The 25,443-nt window shown below is 30.4% G+C and overlaps 2 protein-coding genes across 25 annotated transcripts in view; one reads left to right on the plus strand and one right to left on the minus strand.

Moving 5' to 3' along the window:
• LOC143204875 (uncharacterized) overlaps window positions 1-25,443 on the minus strand; it is a 347,752-nt gene that overhangs the window by 312,902 nt on the left and 9,407 nt on the right. The gene's annotated exons all lie outside the window — the stretch shown is intronic.
• LOC143204879 (uncharacterized) overlaps window positions 4,716-25,443 on the plus strand; it is a 383,076-nt gene continuing 362,348 nt past the window's right edge. For 2 of the 3 annotated variants that reach the window (XM_076417791.1, XM_076417792.1), the window contains exons 1-2: window positions 4,716-4,814; window positions 5,721-5,796. The gene's annotated coding sequence lies outside the window, so the exon portion shown is untranslated. Of the gene's footprint in view, window positions 4,815-5,720; window positions 5,797-25,443 lie in introns of those variants that run through there. The other variant, XM_076417795.1, reaches the window with a different exon arrangement.

Here is a 25,443-nt window from a genome sequence, read left to right on the forward strand (position 1 = left end):
AGCGCTGTATGACTAGTTGATTAGAATTTTTAGTGCAACCCCATATTTGCACCCCATAGGTCCAAATTGGCTTTATAATTGTATTATAGATCAACCTCTTTGATTTTAGATCAAGTTGAAAGTATCTTTCGACTAACCAGTATAGTTGCTTCAAATTTAATTTAACCTCAAGATGGATTCCAAGGTATTTTGCTGATTCTGCTTGAGGAATTGGGCATCCATTGAGCGATATAATTAAGCTTTTATTATTTCGCCTAAATGCAGAATTAACGTGCACATATTTGGAGCTATTAAGTTGAATTTTCCAAACTTTCGTCCATTTGTAGATTTTGTTGACTGCCACTTGCACTTATTCTATTGCCCTAGGCAGAGATATATCTTTTGCCATAATAGTTGTGTCGTCAGCAAAAGTTCCAAGAAGTGTTTCTTTTGTTGTTGGAATGGCAGCAGTGTAGAGCAGATACAGGAGAGGTCCTAAGATGCTACCTTGTGGAACTCCTGCCGAGATATTTTTAAATGTCGAGAACGCCATTTCCTGAGATACTCTAAATTTTCTTCCGAATAAATATGACTTCAGCAATTGACAACAGTTACGCGGTAACAATTTGCTCATTTTACAGATTAATCTCAAATGCCAAACCGGATTAAAGTCTTGTGAGACATCCAGGAATATTGCAGGGCAGTATTTCTCTTCCTCAAACGCTCTTTCAATAGCCGCAGTTACTCTGTGCTCTTGTTCGATTGTTGAATCGTGATTTCGAAAACCAAACTGCAAATCTGATATTGTTACCAAACGTTTAAATATCAGTTTCTCAAATAGCTTTGATATTGCATGTAGTAGCGAAATAGGTCTATAAGATTCGACTTTTTCTGCAGGTTTGTCAGGTTTTTTGAGCATAATTATTTGTGCGACTTTAAAGCATTCCGGGACATGCTTCAGCTTTAAACAGACATTAAATATATATGTCAACATGATGATTGCTTTTCGTGGCAGTTCTTTCAATAATCCAGGTGAAATGTCATCTATACTAGGTCCCTTTTTAGGATTGACGTTATCAATTGCAGTGGCAACTTCCAGTGGAGAAATTAGATTTAGATCTACATCAGGTTAATAAACAGGAGATTTATCCATGGTAGATTCTATATCATTAGGTCGAAATATGTTAGCTAAGTATTGTGTGAACAATTCAGCTTTTTCATTGTCGCGTTGAACCCATTCATTTCGATCATTTTTAATTGGCGGTACTCGAATAATTGGTCTTTTAAATCTTCGAGTTGCTTTCCATAACGAATAATCTTTGTCTACTTGTGGGCTTAATTCACTTACATACTTTTGAAAGCAATTCTGCTTATATTCTTTGATCTTTTGATTCGTCTGATTACTAATTCTATTAAAAGTAGTTTTGTCTACAGCATTTCTGGTTCTGCGCCGTACTCTTCTAGCTTTTCGCCTTTCTTTTATAATTTCTCTAATTTCGAAGTAAAGTACTTCATATTCTCATTTCTCTCTTGCTATTGGGGTAGCATCTTTTGCAGCTGACGAATTTGTTCAGTTATATGTTTGGTTTGTTGCTCAAGGTCATCTATAGTTTTAAGTCTTACTTTTAAACTGATTTGTTCCTGTAGTATTAATCTGAATTTGTCCCACTCAGTATATCAGATGTTAGATCGCACAAGCTTTCTGTACTAATTTGATTTAATGAGATGCCTTTTTTAATGTAGAAATCGAGCAAGTCTGGGACTTTATTACTGTCTGTGGGCCAGTAAGTGGGTTCGCGCCCCGAATGATAATTACAATTTGTAAGGTTAATGGCTTTGAGTAATTCGTTTCCTTTTCCAGGTGTTATTATTCGTGAACCCCAATCTGTATGTTTAAAATTAAAGTCTTCACCAATAATAAACCTTGGACCTAATTTTGAAAAGATATCTTTATATTTTTGTTGTGTCCTTTTATGTCTTGGTGGAACCAGCCTGATTACTGGCTTACAAATATACAGAACCCTAAATCCCTAATTTTCCTTGCAGATGAATCAGCATATAGGCGATGTAACTCAACTCACATCACCAAGTGTACCAGCATAAAAAACATGTAATACCAGGTAATTAAAAATAATGTGTAAGATTTTCAGTGGTCTTCTGACATATTTCAAAATAATACTAGACAATAAATTAAGCATAAATGGACTAAGATATATGGCTTAATTATCTCCGTGAAATTTAATTGTTTTGACTTTTAACATATACAATTACCAAACGGATTAATTATAAATACCAATATGGGTCATATTACACTTCTCTTTTATTTAATTGTTAAAAATAACATAATTTTTTCTCTCTTATATACGATGTTATGCTGAAAAGATATACATATTCAGAAATTAAACATACATATAATATACAACTAAATATATTATTGATATACTAATATTCAAAATCCATAAAAATTTCTCACCCCAAAGAAGAACATAACTACAAATTGCTAAATAAAACAACAAAACAAAAGTCAATGTTTTTTGCTTCACTGAGAAACCCTTGGGTTCCCGACAAATTCGACAAAGAAGCTGGGAATCTATATGACTTTTTGAAATGAAACTATGCTAATTTTAATATTTAGCAGGGGTTAATGACCTCCAGCTGTCCTATAGCCGTGGCCAAAGCAAATTCTGATTGTGCCTCTAAAATTGTTCTTTATATGTCGAGCTAATCATATCAAACATCTACTAATCATTACACATTATGTTGTGGTTGTAATCAACAACAATTCATAAAATTATACGATAATTTAATAAGCAATCAATATTTAACAAATCAACTGAAAAGTCCCCGACTTGACACATAGAGGGCGCTACTGGAACTAATTCCATAGGTTTTTAGTTAGCCCTAACCCTCAAAAGGTGCGTGTATAAATTCTACAGCTCTCGGATCATTAGTTTGTGAATTATAGCATTTTGAGTGAAACAACTTTTGTTATTGTGAAAAAAATGGATAAAAGAATTTGGCGTGTTGATAAAATATTGCCTTTTGAAGAGAAAAAAACAGTTGAAGTAAAAACTTGGCTTGATGCCGACGCTGAACACAGAGGACGCCCAAAAGAGGTTATTACCGACGTAAACATAAAAAAAATCCGCACAATGATTTTGAATGACCGTAAATTGAAATTGAATGCTCAAGCTCTGTGCAAAGTAGGTGCCGGGCGAGCTAACTTTTAACCAAAAACAACGACGAGTTGATGATTTTGAGCAGTGTCTGAGGATGATCAAGCGTAATAAATCAGAGTTTTTGCGTCGATATGTGGAAATGGATTAAACATGGCTCCATCATTTCACTCCGAAGTCCAATCGACAGTCACCCGAGTGGACTGCACACCATGAAACTTCTCCAAAGCGTGGGAAAACGCAACAGTCGGCTGGCAAGTTTATGGCGTCTGTATTTTGGGATGCGCATGGAATAATTTTCATTGTCTACCTTGAAAAGGAAGGACCATCAACAGCGACTACTACTTAGCATTATTGGACCGTTTGAAAGACGAAACCGCCGAAAAACGGCCGTATTTGAAGGAAAAGAAAGTGTTGCTTCACCAAGATATTGCACCGTGTCACAAGCCAGTGAAAACTATGGCAAAAATCCATGAATTGAACTTCGAATTGCTTCCTCATCCACCGTATTCTCCAGATCTGGCCCCAAACGTCTATTTCCTGTTCTCAGATCTCAAAAGAATGCTCGCTGAGAAAAAATGTTCGTCGAATGAAGAGGTAATCGCCGAAACTGAGGCCTATTCTAAAGCAAAGGACAAATCGTACTACAAAAATGGTATCGAAAAGTTTGAGGGTCGCTATAATCAGCGTATCAGCCTTGAAGGGAATTATGTTGAATGAATAAAAAAAAAGTTTTGCCGAAAAAATGTGTTTTAATATGGTAGGCAGGGGACTTTTCAATTGACCTGTTAAGTGTATGTCTTTTGATTTCTCATGAATAAAATCAACACTGCAGTCTTGGTGGCACAGTGGTAAAGGCGACGGGACGGTCCTTCTACTGTTGCGACAGCCGCGGGTTCGAATCCTGCTGGGGCATGGTCGTAAATTTATGTTGTAATTGTTTAATATTTGTGATTTCCCTAGGCAAGAGTGTAAAATCCGACAAGGAAAATGATCCCAGTCACGCCAGTAACCAAGCTGGGTAAGACCGGATGTCTTCTAGGATGATTTCTAAAGTTGATCACTGACCAGTCGGTGGGCTTAATTCTGAGGATCGCGGCTCGGAGCCCATTTTAGTTAAACTTTAGGCCAGATAAACCCATAGTTGTTAAAAGGAGACTTTAAAATATATTTAAAAAAATCAACACTGATAAAATTCAGTGAAATTCTTATAAAAAATCTTATATTTTTATTATTTATAAGAAAGTTATAAATAAAACATCAAATATTAATACATGTCCATCTTTTACATAACTGCAAATTATTAATTTTCTGGCTATTTGAAATTAGTTTTATTTGCTGTACCCTCAGTATACACAAATTATTAGTTTTACTTTTATTTTACAAATTATTTAAATAATATAGCTAAAGTATTGTCCTATATTTATTAATACATCTATACACTATCTAGATATCGTCAAATATTAAACAGGTTTATTCAAACTAAAAAACTAGATATACTGTCTTCGTTTTATCAGTTTTTCTATATTTAGATTTTGTTTTAATATACTTAGCGGGGAAGGAATATTTCAGTTGTAAAATTATATTCCTTTAGATGTATGTTACAATACTTGTGCGTTTTGTGTTCTAATTGTACAAATAATCAAAGCTGCAAACATAGTAAGTATTAATTAGTATGTTAAAAACACACTTTCTCTTGTTATAATATGATTTTTTGACCAGTTTACCAATATTATCTTTTTTATATTAAGTCATACTTAATATATGCTAAATAAAATCTTAAAATATAAATTAATGCATTATTACTATTCTGTTTCATTGATATTATTGATTTGATAGAACTTGTATTGATACACCAGCAAAGTGAGTACGGGATAAATTTATCAATGTGAAACACTGATATACAAGCTGATGGGGTTTGGTTCTTTTCAATATTCTGATTTCCTGCGCGTCATCTTATAGCTGCATTGCTAGATATGTAACCTTGTTTCATGTTTTAAGCCGAAATTTTGGATAATTTCTATTTGATTTCGAGATCATTGTGCATTTTTTCGTTGGTGACATAGTGATAATAATGGGTAATCAATCGTAGAACTTTGTTTTGACAGCATTGGATTACTAGTCCACTTGATATTTTAGTGCCACTCCATAAATATCGAGTGGCACTAAAAATGGTGTAAATACACCACAAGTACAAATAGGCTTTATAATTGACTTATAAACCAATCTCTTTGATCTTAGATTAAGTGGAAAATGTCCAACTCACCAATACAGTTAAGTTTGAGCTAAACTGCTTGTTGTCAAATTAATAATTTAAATTATATTTTTAATGACATTATATAATTCTGACTTATTATATTATATTTGTTTATATTCTTCTTGTATATATTAATCATTTCAGTCACACCGGACAAAACCGAATAGAACTGGGGCCAAGAATTACGAAAAATTAGTTTTTAGTTAATCAATTCAGGTCACAGATCTTTATATTAACTAAAATAATAATAATAATAATAAACAAATCTTACATAGTATGTTTTAATTTTCATTTTTGATTCGTTCTAGGCCTTTTGTATGAAGATGTTTATAACAGAGGTGGTACTTAAGCTATACTAGTGGAAGAGAGTGGAGGTAAAAAGTGGTGAGTAAATTTCGTATATTTTTTATTCAATCTGTTTTCATTTTCTATTAAATCCATATACATTAGTTTCAACGATTTTAACTCATAGGTTTTTTCACAAACAAAAAAAGTTAATAAACAGAAAATATAGATTTCGGTTAGGTGACTGCTTCACGTCCGGACCCATATCTCCCGTGAAATAGTGACCGCAGGTTCCGAATTATAAGAAATATCGTCTCGTATAAAAGAATCTCCTTTCTTTCGTCTTTTTTTTATCTCAACAAACACCTTTGTTACAAGTCCTGCCGGGCAGGCATTATTACAGACGCCAATTCCGACAAGTTGACGATAATAATAAACTGTTATCAGCTATATTAGAGTGGCAGCATGCCTTTTCGTTCTGGCATCGTTCTTTTTTTTGGTCAGGGGTTTCATTGTTATAAGTCGTTTCGGAGCCATATGCAGGACCTTTTTCGCGAAACTTCTTTAATTTATTTGTTTTTCTTAATTTATATGGTACAGTATGGTAAATTACAAGGATATAATTTTAATTGTTCCACTGATATTGATGTTTGAACGATAATAATATGATAATCGCAAGAAACGTGAATTAATTTTGAAAATTGTTTTGATTTTTAATTTTTTTATTTCAATTAAACTGCAGATTGTCATGAAATTTTGACACATATCGCTTAAAGGCTATCATGTTGAGTTAGAGAAGGTCAGGAAGTAGTGTTAGAAACGGCATAGATCGGTTAGCGATTATATTTTTTTTCCCAACACTTTTGGAGCATCAATATTTGGCAACTTATAAAGTTTACCGACTGCCGAGTCCAACTTACGGACTAATTTGGGCACCAGCCTGATTACTGGCTTACAAATATTCATATTCAGAACGAAATTAGAATCCCTAACTCAGGATTCAGGACTCAGGACTAACTATATGCAGGACCATTTTCGAGGAAATTTTTTAATTTATATGTTTTTCTTAATTTATATGGTACAGTATGGTAAATTGCAAGGATTTAATTTTTATTGTTCCAGTGATATTGATATTTGAATGATAATAATATGATAATCGCAAGAAACGTGAATTAATTTTGAAAATTGTTTTAATTTTTAATTCTTTTATTTCAATTAAACTGCAAATTGTCATGAAATTTTGACACATATCGCTTAAAGGCCATCATGTTGAGATAGAGAAGGCGAGGAAGCAGCGTTAGAAACGGCATAGATCGGTTAGCGATTATATTTTTTCCCAACACTTTTGGAGCATTAATATTTGGCAACTTATAAAGTTTACCGACAGCCGAGTCCAACTTACGGACTAATTTGGGCACCAGACTGATTAGTGGCTTACAAATATTCATATCCAGAACGAAATTGAAATCCCTATGGACTCAGGGCTATATGCGGTATCAAAATGTTTTAATTTGCGTTTTAACTGTGATTTATAAGGTGTACAAATGGTGTGTTTTTATATACAAATACTGATGAAACGACCAAGTATCAAAAACCAAGTAATTTTTGAAGCTCTTACAGAACAAAATAATAATAAACCGTTATATATTTCACAGCAACGTTCTTCTTTCGTCATTAGAACAGTAAATTTATTATAAAATATTATTAAATAACCTTATATGGATAGATTGATATGATTTATATTATAATATCACTAACTGTTACCCAAAACTAGCATAAATCGGTTTAAATTGGTCATGACACTTTGCTGTATTTTCTGGTTACCGACCGATTTGCCAAATTTCAATTCTGTTAGCTCATTAAAACAACATAAATATAAATCAACATGAACATGTTAAAAAAAACGAGCTTATGTTACTCAAAAATTACGGTGGTTGCTTGGCCGAAAATCCGAATTAAAACTGTACAGTACACTTTTCCTACACAAGCACATTTTGAAGCCTGTGTGGAATTGCAATGTGGTAATTATGGGGTTGCACAAAGAAATCTAATGATAACTTAATCCATACCACAACAAAGTTCTCCGTACTATTGTCAAAGCCCCATGATGTGTTAGAAATTAGGGTATCTACAATGATCTAAAGCTACCAACGGAAAACGAAGAAATTAAAAGTTGTGCGAAACAGTCTGGCAAAAACGTGAAAAGACATTGCGCGATCAAAGACACATCTAAGTACTACCACTGCTTAACAGTGGATCCGGAAGTTAAAGAGGTAAGAACTACTATAGTTACATAGCTATTGGCTTTAAGAATAATACGAAGAAACATATGCTAGCTATCGTTTTTGTTAATGTTAATATTAATATGTGTGTCATGTGCTTTTAAATAAGTTAAACAAGTATATTTGATGCTAAAGGGAAAAATGAAAGAATGAACCAATCAAAATAAGCCAACTAACGATATGGTTTGATATATTGCAAAAGTTTTTTTCACAATTTAAATTGAAAATGATTAGAATATATTCAAGTACCGAACAAAAAACTAATAATTAAGCAACAGGAACAATGCTACAACAAAACAAACGAATCAACGCCGACAATATTTTCTTTGGCAGTAAATAATCGCGTTTCAGAAATATTTCCTTATCATCTGCATAAAAAATAAAGTGATTTCTTGCCGAAAATATAGCCGGTCATAAGGTCGAAAAGTGATTCTGAATTCCGTAAAAATCGTTCTGACATCATCCGTGTTAAAATTGGATTTTCTACCTGCTTTGAATGGATGACGGGTTAGATCGTTCAAGACGTAGCAGCTAATATATAAGGGCTATCGTTTTTTTTATTATTGTTCGATGTATTTATAGATTTCAATGTCAGCCAGATTGTGCACGGGTTCAGTGTAGATTCAATCACTCTATACTAATCGATTATGTAAGCGGTAGTTACAATAAATAAAAGAACTCAATCAATACGGGTTTAGAACGTCAGTAAATATTAATTAAAAATAATAAAGTTTAACTACAAGATTATTTGGACGAACATAGGTAGCATTCTTCGGATATTTATTAGTTTTTCAGCCATAACAACATATTTTACCTAATTATTATTCATTGTAAATGGAAATCAAAAGATCAATATTTACTTTGATAACTCTAAGTCGGTGATAATCTTTATGATATTATATTTGCATAATATATTTATAATTCAGGAAGGGTTTCATGAGATAGAAGAATGTTCCCATTACTGATGACCACTAGTGCTCAATACATGTTATGATCAAAATATACAGATATTTTAAAAGCGCCAACAAGATTATGAATGAAGTTGAGCGTTTCAAAAAACTGGGTCCACCATAGATCATTACCACACGCACTTACTAATGACAAGACAAAGCATATTTGATTACGACTTTCAAGAGAAGCAGTAAATCTCTTAGACTGTGATAGATTTGGGTCTACTAATTTTTGATAGATTCTTAATAAAAAAAGAACTTTTCGAGCTAACACTTCAGTTCTAAAATGAGTTCTAATTCATGAATCAACCAAATGTGTGTTATCACTAGTTTTTTGGGATGCAAGAGGTTCTTGGGACATGAAATACCCACAAAATATTAGTAAACTCAGGCAACCATTACAATTTCTTGAAGTAGTTGGACAGATAAATCCACAGTAATCTTTTAGATTTTCACTTCAAGGATGTGATACTTAAGAAAAATAAAACAAAATTTATTATATCTATCTTAACTACACCCTACCGCATTTTTTAAATTTATTTTTTGAAAAGGTTGCCATGTCCAATATTTGGGAGTAACTTATTGCATTAATTTATTTAAGAATCTTTTCTTGAAATCGTTGTTGAAACCATATTCAACAACTAAACCAGAAACCTAGTTCAGATACATATATATATTTATATATATATATATATATATATATATATATATATATATATATATATATATATATATATATATTATATATATATATATATATATATATATATATATATATATATATATTGCAATATATACAACATTGTATATATATATATATATATATATATATATATATATATATATATATTGCAATATATACAACATTGTATATATATATATATATATATATATATATATATATATATATATATATATATACAATGTTGGGGATTTTAACTATCCATTTTAGTTACCAAATATTGAACTTTATAGAAACTAACACGTGCATCAAACTCAAATAAATATACAAATAATAAAATAAATATAGTTTATAAAAGCTCTAAGATTATTTATATCTTACTGCTGTTAAAATTTTAATAAATTCATAGAAAGTAAACTTTATAAACCCGCTAGGTAAAAGCAGATTTCGTTTTTGATCGACCTACCTTTGTTTATATGGACATTGAAAAGCTCCGGTTGGTTTACTTGAACTTGACACCGGCAAGGACCGGCATAGTTCGAGATTTATATATCAAAAGCGTTCGGACAATTTTGGTTTGTTTTGCAACAACACTTGTCGGCAGTTTCGAGCACGAGATTCAATTAATTAAGAGCGAAAAATAGCGGACGGTAAATCGTGACGCTGTCGGAAGACGCCTCGTAGCGAAACGATCAAAATGAAAAATATAGATATCTCTTGGGGTTATTTATAATTTATTTTTGTTTTGATTAATTGCAGGACATAGTTCGGTGTAGAAAATGTTTCTCTAGTTGCGAAATTAAACATAAAACGGTTGCAAAAATGGACAAATAAATGGTAGATGGTGAAACGAATTGCTTCTTGCCTTAATTTCTTTCTTCAGAATTTATTATTGTTATGTTATATACTTTAAAACTGTTTAAGTTTGTCAATTTTTGTTTAAGGAAATCGTATGGTATATATTTAAATGATTGTTAAACTGTGTTCCATAAAAGTCGTATATTGTACTGATATTACTTGATTACTGATACTGAAAATGGATGGTGAGTAGGGTCTGAACTAGGGAGCTGATATATATTGTACTGATATTACTTGATTACTGATACTGAAAATGGATGGTGAGTAGGGTCTGAACTAGGGAGCCGAAAATATATCGATATTTTATTCCAATATATCAGTTTTTTTAAAGTATCGATAGTTGTAAATTAGAATATCGAACATTCGGTTGAAAAGTAAAATATCGCTATTAAAAACCTATGATTTTCCTAAACCTAAAGGGAGCATCGAACTTTTCTTTTGATTTCGCCCCACTGACATTCGACTGCGTCGTCTTTATTATCAAGAGAGGATTGGTTTTCTTAATAGTTATGTTATTTATTTAGTTGCTTTCATTGAACCTCCAATGCTTGCTTATTTGTTTCAAGATTTTAAGGTAATGGACGCATTTTTTATGAAATTGCAGAAATAATCAAATACTAAAACAAATCTTTATATGTTTTTATTATGTATAGTTGCTCATTGAGTAGGTTCAAGGTTCTGCAGTACCACATTATACTTTTTATTATATATATTTCTAGTTTACTTAAACAATTTTTCAATATGAGACATAATAATCACTTACGAATACATTACTGAGGCAGCATACAGTAATCTTCACCGATTCCATACTCTTGTACATTCTCAGAGAGTTCTAAATTCAGCTTATCATTGCAGTGCCTAGTACCCATGCGTTGTTGTTTTATGCGAGAGTAGTGGTTAGGTGGTATTTCTTTTTCAATTTTGCGTTTACATTACTCCTGGGGTAGTTTATGTAATTATTTATTACTTGAGTGAGAAAGTGAGAAAGTTAGCAGCAGACAATACCACTCTAAAGTATGAATTATTAGTAAAATGTTATAAGTTTAATATTTTTATAGTTACTAGTGCCCTCATATAAATAATATAAAAAATATAGTATAGTACACATTCATGTTGTCTGTTTTTTATAAGACAGTTGAGAGTAAGTTGGGAGAGGAATTGGTGAAGATTACTGTATTCTCACTGGGCACTTAGAGCACCTGATAATTTGAAATAGGAATGCCGAAAAAATTTTTTGAAAAAAGTATCGAAATTTTTGGTCTATATTTTCTGACGGATATATCGATATATCAGTATTTTTGTCGCTGATATTGTTATATATTTTTTCAAAAAAATTAATTTTATTTCTTAAACATTATAAAAAATTATTTAATATTTTTTTATAAATCTTTACGTTTAAATTGGTACTTAATTTTAAATTATTATTTAAAATTAATTATTTTTAATTATTAATTTTTTTTAAACATCGAAATATAAATATCGGAAAAATCGATATGTGTCAAAGATATTCTCGAGATTCCTTTTGTTACTAAATTCGTACAACTCCCTCTTACTTACCTAGGTTACAGCTGAAGAAAAAATATAGTATATGATTAGCTGCTTGATGACATACGTATTTAGATAAAATTAATATTTTAATCAGTTTTGTTTATAAGTGTGTGTTTATTGTTAGATAGTGACTAGATTTTAAAGGAATAGTTTATATTATTATTTTCTTGATACAGTCGTCAATATACTTGATTACAGTCGTCAGTATATTATAATATTTCAGGATAACTAGTGAAAATAAAAGCCGAAATATAAATTTTTAAATTTAAAATATGTTCTGAGGATTCATTACCACTAATGTAAACAAAATCCAACTGTATAATTAAAATGTTCGGTGACCACGAATAGCGATATTTATTAATGGAAACCCCAGCTGAAACTGTTGAAGGATTTTCAGATAGCTTAGGAGTTGAATCATTAATTTCCAGGCGTTTGTATGTCATGAGAAAGTTCAAGAAAGAGGAGAAAAGGCTACTACACGCACAAGCGAATTTAACTACAATAATTTCAATTCCAAGAAGTCATAAGTTAGTCCAGGGAGCTGTACACATCGACTTCGAAGTGGTGTAATCATGGCCATAAAGTCATCGTGTCCATATGATGGGATCAGTAATGTGTAGTGTATTACGAACTGCTAGCAGCTTGTAATGGTAAAACCCAATGAAACTGTTACTACAGATGTCTGTCAATATCGTTTGAATAAGCTGAACAACGTATTGTTGCAATCGAAGAAACAAATTCAAAGTCATCATCTTGCATTATATCGCTCGGCTGCAAGTTGCGAAGTTGCTGCAGCTTGAATGGTAAGTTTTGTTGAATCCACCATACTCATCAGGTATTCTGATATAACACATCCTGATCGGCGATTGTTTGAATCACTGAAATATGGCTTGGCTTTCAGAGGATTTCTAAACTCTGAAGAAGTCCTAAAATGGATCCATGATTGTATTACTGCCAAATCAACGTCGTTCTTTCAACAGGATATCGCAAGATATATTGCAAAAGTTATAAAAATTGTTGGGAAATATATTTTATATGTATATATAGAACTGGTGAAGGCCAGAAGACATCCGGTCTTACCCAGCCTGGTTACTGGCGTGACTGGGATAATTTTCCTCGTCGGTAATTTTGCACTCTTGCCTAAGGACAACCACAAATGTTAAACGATCACAAACATAAATCTACGACCATTCCCCAGCAGGATTCGAACACGCGAATATCGCAACAGTAGGAGGACCGTCCTGTCGCTTTTACCACTGCACCAACCAATCCGGCTGTAAAATATATTTTAGAAAATCTTCCTGATAAATGCTTTTTGGAGGTGAAAAAATATAATGGTCAAATTCTGTCAAATTGTGGTCAAATTGGGTGAAATCTGTCAAAAACGATATTATGGCTTTACAAGAAAATTGGCAAACAATGATCGACTAAAATGCTACGTTACCAATAATTTTTGGAATTTATACGATTAGTCATTTGTAAATCATAGAAATAGCCAAAATTATTTTTTCCTTAATCCATTATTATATTGACTTATAGTTAGAGAACCAATATTTGTTTCAACAGTATATTTTCTTTAAATATTATTAAAGTAGCATATAATAAAAAGGAAAACCTCCCACCATTTGACAAAATCGAAGTTACAAACGCACACAAGTTATAAAAGAAGCTACTAAAAGATCTAGCATCAATTTTAAACATGCACATATGGTTTTATATTATATTTTTATTAACCATTATCCTCCTACGTCTGCCTTGTAGATTTACGTACGAGCTTGGAGCTGTAACAAGTTATTTGCATACAATTACAAACAACTAATTCAAAGGAAAGTCTTGTTTTGTTTGTTTTATCGCTCGCCAATCATGATGGATGTGCGAATGTTTCGGTTTAACTTCGAGTCGTTACAAATTGTGTAATTACTGTACGGAAGTTAGCATCACTACTTTCCATTTACACTCGGCGCAATAATGGCCATTCTTGTTTTTGTTTAACGGTTTTAAATTTAGCGGGAAACCGCGGCGATGCAAGAAGTCTTATACGAGAAAATAATTACTATGTACTTGAAACTTGAGCGAACAATAAAATCATAGATTTGCGTTGTTTTAAATAGATAGCTCGATAAATGTTTGGCCTTTGTAAAATGTCAATCTGTACGATTCTATAAAGGTCAGATGTAGTATTTTATTGAGCTGAGGAAATAATGTCGTACGATCATAAAGTACAATTTTCGTCTAAGCAATAATAATTTGCAATTATCGAGTGTTTTACATTTAGCAAATTCCTCAAATTTTCCAAGCATATTTTAAAACCAACTTCAGAGACTTAAAGATTTGGCAGACTCAGATTCGAGTTTTCCTATACATAGTTGGATGTAAATTCACCTGGAACCCATGTATCGAGCTTTTCTTTACTATGCTACGCGGTTAATATGTCTACCTCAATATATTTAAGTATTTTATCGACTTTTTTTAACTATTGGCATTAGAGCACATAAAAAAGAGAAGAAAGTAACTAAATCTTAAATTAATTGCATATTATCCATACATAATAGCAAGCTGCTGTGCAACCAAATTCCAAAACCGATATGGACCTATGAGACCCAGTTTTGGGTATATTCCCCGAATAGTAACATAAATAAAATAGAAAGATTCTAAGAGGTTCTAAGATGTACCCAGATGTTATAGGAATGATTGCTTATGCTGGGACCGTCAGATACCGACTGTTTCTCAGGATATTATGAAAATAGCTAGCAAATATATGGAATTACTCCATTACCGTGTTAACGTTAATAAGTGTTACTGCTCTTGGCTAACACTCGAGAAAAACGTAGGCTCGAAAGAATCAAACCGTTTGATCAAATACTGCTGGAAAGTGTATTTAAAAGAGCACAGTGTTAAAATGTCAACATTATAGTATAATGAGTAAGTAAGGGCTGATGGGATCTGGATGTATATATAGTTTTTAACTTATTGAGAAACCAAATTGTAGGTTATTCGATAATATTTAAGATCGTTTCGGCAACAAAAAGGAGCAAACCAAGTCTGAAACTGGCATTCGTTAAGCACTCATCGCCATGAACACAGCTGAGTTTTCCAGGAGCCTGCTATAATAAAAATCAAAAATATTTTCTCAAAAAAAAATTGAACCTATTTCAAAAAATAAATAAGAAAGTCATTAAAATGAAAAAAATAATCGTTAACTAAATAAATAAATAAACATCAGTTTGAAGTTGATACCGCGCCCAAATGGTTATATTAAATTAGATTTTTTTGTTCCTTTTTAATTTTGTTTTTATGACATAAAATTATATTATTATTTTTATATTGTTTGAGGGCTCGGCACTGACTTCAAGTAATTTTCATTTAGTTATTACAGTGATTATTTTTTGCATTTTAATGACTTTCTTGTTTCTTTTTTGAAGTCGGTTCAATTTTTTTTGGGAAAGTATTTTATTTTTCTCTTTTTAGTGTTAGATATTTTCTCAATAAATTACGCATTTATTTTGTTGAGTAGTACAATGGATAGCCCAAGTAAAACTACAGCCCGTATGAGGAAAAATAGGAATAAAGAGACAATGATTGAAAATAAGGAATGTTTCAGGCACTGGCGCTCGCTACCTAGTCTACTTGATTTGACAAACGTTCCAACCAATTTAGAAGAAGAAACTTGCTGCTCTGTAGAGAATCGAACCCGCGTCCTCCGCTTGTGAGGTTAACACTTGCTTGTAAACAAACTATTACACCATAGAAACAGTTGGATACCATGTTTATACGAATTCTCATACCATATGGTTAGTACTTAAAAAGCAAACTCAATGGCTTTTATACTGAACCACTTCCTATTCCTCGTCACATCAGTTTAGAAATAACATCAGACCCAAATATCTGATTATTTTAGATAAAAATTTGTGAAAACATTGTATGTGCCTTTGAAATTTCAGATTTTCCCTCGATTTCCTCTTCTTTCCCTCATCTGATCCTAACTTGTTTCGAATGGGACCACCTCGGAAGGGCACTCTTTCGAATAAGAAAAAAAATTGAAAATCAGTCCATAATTGACGGAGAAATCGGCAAACATATATTAAAAGAATTATATACAGCCGAATAGCACCTCCTCCTTATTTGAAGTTGGATTAAAATATGACAGAAATGACCTTCGTATTCTCTATTTTAAGGCTCAATAACAATTAACTGAGGAGACGAATGGTAATACCTTTATATCTCGAATTATATGAACCGTTAACTTCAAAAAGTTCACGTGCACAATTGTATGGGTTCATTCAAAAAAATGTTTTTAAAGAAGTAGAAGCCAGAATCTGCAATCAGTATTAGTTTTGTAGCTCTAGAAATGGTAATTTTCTATACAATTTACATATAATATCATATTTAACTGAAAATATACGAAAATTAACCAAACATTGACTTCCACTTTTCACTTTCTATAATTATACTATAAGATATTGCTATGTAAAACCTTTCAAAATTTCTAGCAAGTTGAATACTTTTTGAGTATACCGTATGATTGAAAAACATTTTTTTGAAGATTACAATGGAGTAGAGATAAATGGCTGTTAGAAAATGATTTATTTGAAAATAAGTAATTGAATTCACAATTAAGATTACTATAAAATATATTTACCAGAACACTTATTCCCCATTCTGTTGATTTACGGTGTTCGGGGCAAAAACTTTGAAGTTAAGACATGTTCAGAATAATAGAAGGACAATGAGTAGCTGTAAACAACATTATTTGCAATAAAAATAAAATGCAATTCTCAAAATATAGTATTGAATTTATAAAAAAGTCCCAAAATTAATTTATCCCCAATATACTTTATAACTGCAGTACATAATTTAGAGTTATACAAAAACACGTAAAAGGAAAATGAAATAACAATAACACATCTTAGGAAAATAACAAAAACCTTATATACATCATTTCTTTATATGAAATAGGTGTTTAATTATATAGTAACAATTAAGACTAAAAAAATCAGTTTAAAATAATTTAACACATTGTATCATTAATACACAATACAAGATATATATGATATTTATTATTTATGATTCAATGATTATGATTATATTATATTAAGGAAAACGCATGCCAAGTTAAGAAATTCACCATCACATACTCCTACTATAGAAAAAGAACACGCACTTACAAATATAAACAAACTTCTTTCAATTATCATTTCATTATTCCTTTAAAATTATATATCCCATCTAATATTTGTGTTCTGGCAATGGTCAAATATTTTTCAGTAGAATTAATCCCGAGTTAGAATGCACACCGCACTGAAACCTCAGGTTTTCTTGTTAGGCTATAATATATGATAATAGATGAAGGTTTAGTTATTACTACATTACCAAAAGGAACCCGCCATTACTACAACTATAAATATTGTCTGTACTTATATTAATTAATCAGAATTCCGTTAAAATTGAATATCTAAAATTAGAATTTTTGTAATTGTCAAATATTTTTGCAGTGGAATCAATACCAGCTTATACTGAAAAACCACAAAGACATTTCAGATGTTACCGTTGCGCCATGGTAGATCTTCCTGTACACCATACGTCGATAAAAATCTACACACTAGTATCTAACCGCAAAATTGTATTTGCTGAAGAAACATTACAGGAAAATTACTCTTTGACGGTTATCTTTTAAATATACATGGAAATATGTTGCGAAAAGGTCGACGCTTACTCAATAGATAATTGCTGTGCAATGACAGAATATTTCAACAGTTATTGCATCCCGTACGTATGAATCATACTTTTCTTCGACGACACGAAAATATATATATTCAATTGCTAACCCACGACTTATATATATAAATAATATATATAAATTTAACAATAGTAATACCACTAGAGTATTAGTTTTATTACCACCGCTGACATTTTATGCCATTTTATTTCATTTAATTAAGTATAAATTGTCAACATTTGCTCACCTATGACTTATATAGAACTAACGTGTTAGATAATAAATCCGAAATTTAATTAAACTCAAGATTAACCGGCTTGGGACTGTCGAGATAGCCACGGGTTCGAATCCTGCTGGGGCATGGTCGTAAATGTATTTTTGTGATTGTTTAAAATTTCTGATTGTCCTAGTCAAGAGTGTAAAATCCGACAAGGAAAATGATCGCAGTCGCGCCAGTAACCAGGCTGGGTAAGACCGGATGTCTTCTGGGATGATTTCTAAAGTTGGTCACTTGCCAGTCGGTAGGGTAAATGCTGAGGACTGTGGTTCGGAGCCCACGTTAAAGTTTAGGTCCAGTCCAAATAAACGCCTAGTTGGTAAAAGGAGACTTTAAAATATATTTTTAAAAAACTTAAGATTTGTTAGCAATATTATTAATTATCTGTATAGAAATAAACAAATAAAGGGGGAAAAATAAAGGAAAATGAGTACAAGATATTATTAAAGTGCAAAAAAACTAAATGAGTATTCATGGAAATCCTCAAAATATATAAAACACTTATACATACAAGTTTATCCATTTGTACAATGTGTGGAAATAATCTATCAGAAGGGTTTAACAAGGACAAAGAGATTACTTTATTATGTATATCTTAGAGTCTTCATTTTTCCAACGAAGATTTATCCGGACTGGACCTACGTGGGTTCCGATCAAGGTCGCCGGTATTAAGCCTATCAACTGGCGTGTGACCAACTTGGAGATCATTCCAGAATATATCCGGTCTTACCCAGCTTATTTACTGGCCTGACTGAGATCATTTTCCTTGTTGGATTTTGTACTATTGCCTAAGTACAATAAGAAATGTTAAAGAATCGCAAAAATAAATGTACGATCAGGCGCCAGCCAAATTCGATCCCGCGACAATCGTAATTGCAGGAGGACCGTTGTGTCGCCTTTACCACTAGGCCAACCAAACCGGCAGGACAGAGAGAGAGAGAGAGAGAGAGAGAGAGAGAGAGAGAGAATTATAAATACAAAAAATATGTATATAATAAACAGTCAAGAAAAGATAAGCTGAGATACAATTTAAAAGAACATGTAAAGCTATGACAATAAAATCAAAGAAGAGAGGATGACATAGGGAAATATCGAATCAGATGAAGAATAAATCATCAAATAAAAAATAAATATTAAATCTTATAATCAGCATTTATTGGTAATTTCGTCGTATAATAAATGAAAAAGTGACAACAGACTATAAATTTATTAAAGAACTAATCTCGTTGGGCTAACTGCTGAAACATAACAAAATAAAATTTATGTATAAGGTGCGTTGTTTCGTCTACCGCCCGAATGTTGCTAATAAATCGAATTTCCACGTAATTTCTAAATTTGTCCCGCCAAATTGGAAAACAAATTGCCAACTAAACAATTAATTTAATAGGAAAATTCGGGTGTACGAAATTTAGTTTAAATTAGTTGGAATTGGTTTTGTTTTGATGATGAAATTCCATTATCATTGCGATACATTTATCTATATATATTAGTTTGTTTAATAAGATTTCTCGTTCGATTAAGAGATAATTTTGCGATGGGAAATGTTTTATATATTTAATATATTGAATATAGCCTAACGTTAGTAAACCTCTGCCAGTTATCTTCAAGCTTTCTATGCTGTTACTATTATTGGGACATGAATATTTGACTGTTAAAAGTCATGTAGGAACAGATTATTCCAGAGGGTATTCCAGGACATTTGGGAAGGAGAGTAAACAATTTGCGTTGACTTACTAATTTTTATGAAGATTTTGTTCAGTTGGGTAGGATATTTTATTTGTTTTAAGTTTATAATAATAATCTGAGTTTATTGCTACTATTAAAGTGAAGGTAATTCTGAAGCAAAATATATTTAAAAAATTAAAAACATCTGCCATTAGTTCCTTGATCCATTCTGGATCTCAACTGCTCAACTGATAAGCGAAAATCTATTAATATTCTCGGAGATATGACCTATTGGACACATAACTTTCTACAAACTATATTATTACTCATGCTGTCAAAGGAAATATGTCGAGGGCTTCCGCCCTCTCAGTTAATCGATGATTCGATAATCAATTTGAAAAATAAAACAAAAACACGTGTTGTTTAATCTACTACTTTTATATCAATTATCTACAATACAATATTATACGTTTTACAAACAAATATAAATCGTAATCCTAATTTATATCGGTTTTTATAAATAAAAGATGATTTTGTGGTCTTGCCTACCGCATTAAATTTGTTATGAATGTTTTTATTAGCAAATATTTGTTCGTTACGTTTACAAAAGTTACCACCAATTGGAAAATATAACCAAACTAGATTTATTTTCGTAAGAAGAGTATTACTAGGTTATATCATAAATTAGGCACGATTTTACCAGTCAAGCCTATCTGTCCTAACAACCCATTGTGATTGAACATTACAAAGTAAAAAATATTTTTTTTATTAACTTATGTTTGCTGATCTATAAGAATCAACATCTGCTTAAACCAGCAGGCTAACGTTCTCTTCTCACCTATAACTAATAATTGATAAATGTCCTGAATCAATGTTACACCCAAAATTATAAAGGTTATTTTAACAAGAATGATGGTTGAAAAATTTAGTTCGTCTATCTGAATAAAAATATTGCAATTTAATCAAAAAAGCTCGCTTTTATTATACTAACATTAGGTATTATTAACACTAGGTTTTAGTTCCTCATGAAAGCATTAACATCATTGACAGATTTGGTCTAATACGCGATAATAATAACACTATGTGGTATAGATTCTGTCAAAATAATGTTCCAATATTCAAAGGATGTTGAGGATTTTTAAGTTTAGATTTTAGATACCTTCCAATGCTCATATAATGTTCAGAAAGGGTTCCTGCCCTTTTCAATTTAATTGCTGCAAAACAAATTACAACTGAAGAAGAATAAAATAAAATTCTACGAAGTGCCAGTTCCTTTAAATACATAGGAATATAAGAAATAAAGTTATATTGCTAATTTTGTTGTCCTTTCAATGAAATATAAATAAATAAACTTCATGATAAGTGTGGTATTACGTATAATTTATAGAATATATTTAATATATTCATATAGTAGTATTTATTAACTTACTATATGAATTAGACTACAGAAATTATTGTAAATAATTAATTTGCATGACTAAATATTATTTAAATATTAAATATTTCTTGCATTATTAAATATTTATATTTTCGTATCTTTAAACATAAACATTGCACAGCTCTTGACCAAGATTTTGTGTCAGCGATCAAAAATTCAACGCGTTTTATACGATAGACAGTTTCCAAATACAAATTTTCATATCTAGTCATTTTCTCATTGAAACTGTCTTTAAAATGAATGAACTTTTTTAACATATTTTAGTTAATCATCTTTACATATCTGTTTAGAATGTATTAAGTGTAGTTGCTATCATGGTAATACCAAACCATGATAAGACCATTATCATGAGTTTTGTGACTAGAGATTTTAAATGCTTTACTTTCTTTTATATTCCCTATTTATTCAATCAGATATATTCAGATTTTAACTGTTATTATAATAGAAGAATGCGGGTGTTGAATGTATAAAAATATTATTATATAAGTCAGAAACATGCAGGTGTAATTAATTTGCAATATTATTTTAACTGATATGTTTCGTTTTAATCAGAATAATGGTTCAAAAATTTAGAATGAATAGAAATATTACAATTTAGTCCGAAAAGCTCAAGATTATTATTTTGAAATATCATAGGCTATTTTTTTTAAATGCTTTATTTTTTTTTAAATTATTTATGAAAGCATTAACATGGGGCTAATACGTAGCAATTATAGCACTATGTAATCTATAGATTTTGTCAAAAGAGTGTTCCAGTATTAAAATGAAAGCTGAGAATTTTTATGCCTAGATTTAGATACTTTCCAATACTTATCTAATGTTCAGAAACGTCTTATACCCTCTTCAGTTTGATTGCAGTTGAACAAATACCACTGAACAAAAATGGAATAACACTCTACAAAGTATATCTATCTCTTAATACTATGGAAACATAAATAAAATTATTGCTAATTTTGTTATTCTTTCAATCAAATATAATTGAGTAAACTTCAATAATTAGTGTGTTATTAAATATAACATATGGAATATATGTAATATATTCATATAGTAGTATTTATCAAATTAGACTATAGAAATTATTGTAAATAATACAGTTCCATGATTAAATATTATCTAAATTTTAAAATTTTCGTGCATTATTAATTATTTATACTTTTTTATCTCTAAATCAAGAAAATAACATGTAAATAATAAAATCATCATATATATTGTAATCAATCACAGCTGTTGAAGGATAAGAAGCTTCCACATATAAATTTCCATATTAGTTATTTTATCATTAAAACTGTCTCTGAATTGAGTGAACATTTATAGCATATTTTATTTAATCGTTTTACATATCTGTTATTTATTTATTTAGTCTAGTTGATATTACACATTACAAGCCATGATAAGACCATTATCATGAGCCTATTGAAAAGATATTATGGAAGCTTTAGTTTCTTTTATATTCCCTATTTATTCAATCAGATGTATTCAGACTTTAAACATTTTTAAAATATAAAAACGAATATGCAGGTGTTTACTATATAAAATATGGTTATATAAGCCAGTAATATACAGTTGAAATTAATTTACAATAGTATTTTTATACAATATATAAAAATAAATGTTTCCAATAACATTTGTTCACTTGACCAAGTTGGTTAATATTACTTTATATTATATTTAACATGCTTATTTATATCAAAATATTGATTTTATTAAGAATAATTTGAGGTCATTATGCGTTATATATTTTATTTTTACTATATTTCTTAGTAAATAACCTGAAATATGTATAACTAAAATTAAAACGAACAAAAATAGGTTTAAACCCAGAGTTGGTAAAAGGAGACTTTTATTTAAAAAAGTTTAATAACTTTTTTTAAATAAAATTTTTCTTTTAATTAAAAATAAATAAATAAACTTCAACAAGAAATATATTGATGGAGACTTTAAAAATATCATGACAAAATTTCACACACAGTAAATTAGAGTTTAGGAAAATATTTAAATAATATTTTTATTATTTTGTCCGCCATATTGAATATTAACATTTTTAATAATATATTTTAAATTTATTATTGTATCAGACCTTTTATGTTCCCAAACAATGAAAATAACATGTAAGTAGTAAAACCGAAAGAAACATGTGGCCATTAAATGCTTGTGTTTTTATAGCCATCATTTATAAATACGTTCGTAAAAGTCTCCGGTCTTTGGGCGAATTAAAAAACAATTAATTCAATACGACGTAAATCCGGCTTGAAACGGCAAGGTTTTAATAACCAAATCACCAAATTAACTGGGGACTCATTAGTTGTAGATCGCATTTTCCCCAACAATAGTATTAATTACCATGCCTGAACTAGAACAGGATTCATTCAAATATTTAAAACCACACGGACGAATGTTTCAACGAATTTTCACTTTCTCAATTACGAAATCCGTCCGTTGTACTTAGTGTTCGATGTGGAGTTTCAAGGTATATTATTTTTCAAAAGGTATTAACAACTGTATATTCCGCTTGGGATTCGGAGCACGTGCATGACCGACGCAGAAATAACAGAATTTTTGAATTTTAATTGCATAGCACGAACGTTCGATCGGCGTAGGAAATATGTATTTGTTTTCAATCAAAGAATGTTTTACATACGGTCAATTATTTCGATACCGAGGCGGTTTGAGCAAACAGAAATACAAATTTGGCACATTAGTAATTCGGATATGTTAAGACTGTGCTTCTGATTTAATATCTGTTGTTTTGCTATTCTAGATCGTTCTGTATACAGGGAACGTACAAAATATTTATTTCTAAGAAGACGTTAGGTCACCAATTGCTTTTAAAATAGCTACAATACTTCGCGAAATATATACAGGAGATACCTGTGTATCATTTTATATGTATTTGTAATTTCAAATTAATGAACAACAGGGTTAATGTATTTTAGCTTGTTTAACGTTGTAAGTAACATTTCTATTATGGAGCATATTTGTAATAATCACAATTCATCCTTCATCCATAGTGAAGGAGCACAAATTTTGCACAACTTTCAATCATCATATATATCAAAGCATTATATATTAAGTTTAACATATACCATATTTTTAAAATCACAAATCAATAGAATTAAAATAAACATCATCTTATGAAAAATTATGTTATTAAAGAATAAAGTTAATCAGATAGCAGTGACGACTTCAGAAAAAAATTATCAACAAAATTGTTAAATGCAGATGATCGACTGACATATATTGTCTTTTTATAATATTTTTTAGAAATATTAAAATGAAACTAAAAGGCTGCTGGTGATACGTCAAAAGGAATTATGGCATGGAAGTAAACCGCCTTCCACATATAGTTTTTATCATTTAGTAATAGATTAAATTTGTATCACATATTTCATATAATCCATAGACCTGCTTGGATCCTTTTTTCGCCTTTGAATGAAAACGAAAGCTCTCTTTGTTTTTTTTTTGAATTGTTTATTGTTCAATCATATTCAGGTTAAATCTATTTTATAATAGGATAATGTAGATCTAGAATATAAAATAACACATAAGGCAGTTAGGTTGGTCAATTTATAAAAAACACTATTTTTCAACAACACGTAATAATAAATAATTTCAATCCGGTTTTATTCTAAATGACGGTTCATTTACTAGACCAGGTTGGTTGACATTCTTTTATGTATTATTTGATGTTGTTAATTACACCAAAATATTTACTTAGCCAGTAGAACAGTTCGGAGTCAATATACCTTATTATTTTTGTTCAATTGCTAAAAGTAACATAAATTGGTTTAATAATTTTCTGAAATAAAGTTAGTTAATTTTACTAAATTTTTATTAAAATATTATAGTAAGTACTGACATTTGTTGATAAATCAATGTTAATTAATTCTAATATTTTAGATTTTGTGTTTAAATTTTGGGTAATCCATTTTATTTATAATATTATTGGTCAGTAAGTAAGTCAAATAATTATTGCTCATAAAACATAGTTACAAAATAATTAATGTTAATATAGATAAGGTGAAACTAAAATATTATTTTCGACAGAATGAACATACTAATTAATAAAATTCCCCATATACAGTCCAGTTTCGGTTGCTCATGTTTCATTCTTGCATAGTTCTATGTTGTGTTTCATTTGTTTGACCTATTAGATGAATTATATTTTCTCGAAACACCACAAAGTCGTAATAAAAACCTCAATATTAGCATCTGCATTGTAATAATATTAACAAGGATCGGTAAATATTTACCATCAGCGGATATTTGCTGAAATATTAAAAATAAGCAATACAGAATACACATAGGTAGCCCGTTAAAAAAAGTTCACATA

Source organism: Rhynchophorus ferrugineus, unplaced genomic scaffold, assembly GCF_030347505.1.
Source record: "Rhynchophorus ferrugineus isolate W39M unplaced genomic scaffold, kcgeb_rfMv2 rfM11, whole genome shotgun sequence".
In the NCBI taxonomy this organism is placed as follows: Eukaryota; Metazoa; Arthropoda; class Insecta; order Coleoptera; family Curculionidae; genus Rhynchophorus; species Rhynchophorus ferrugineus.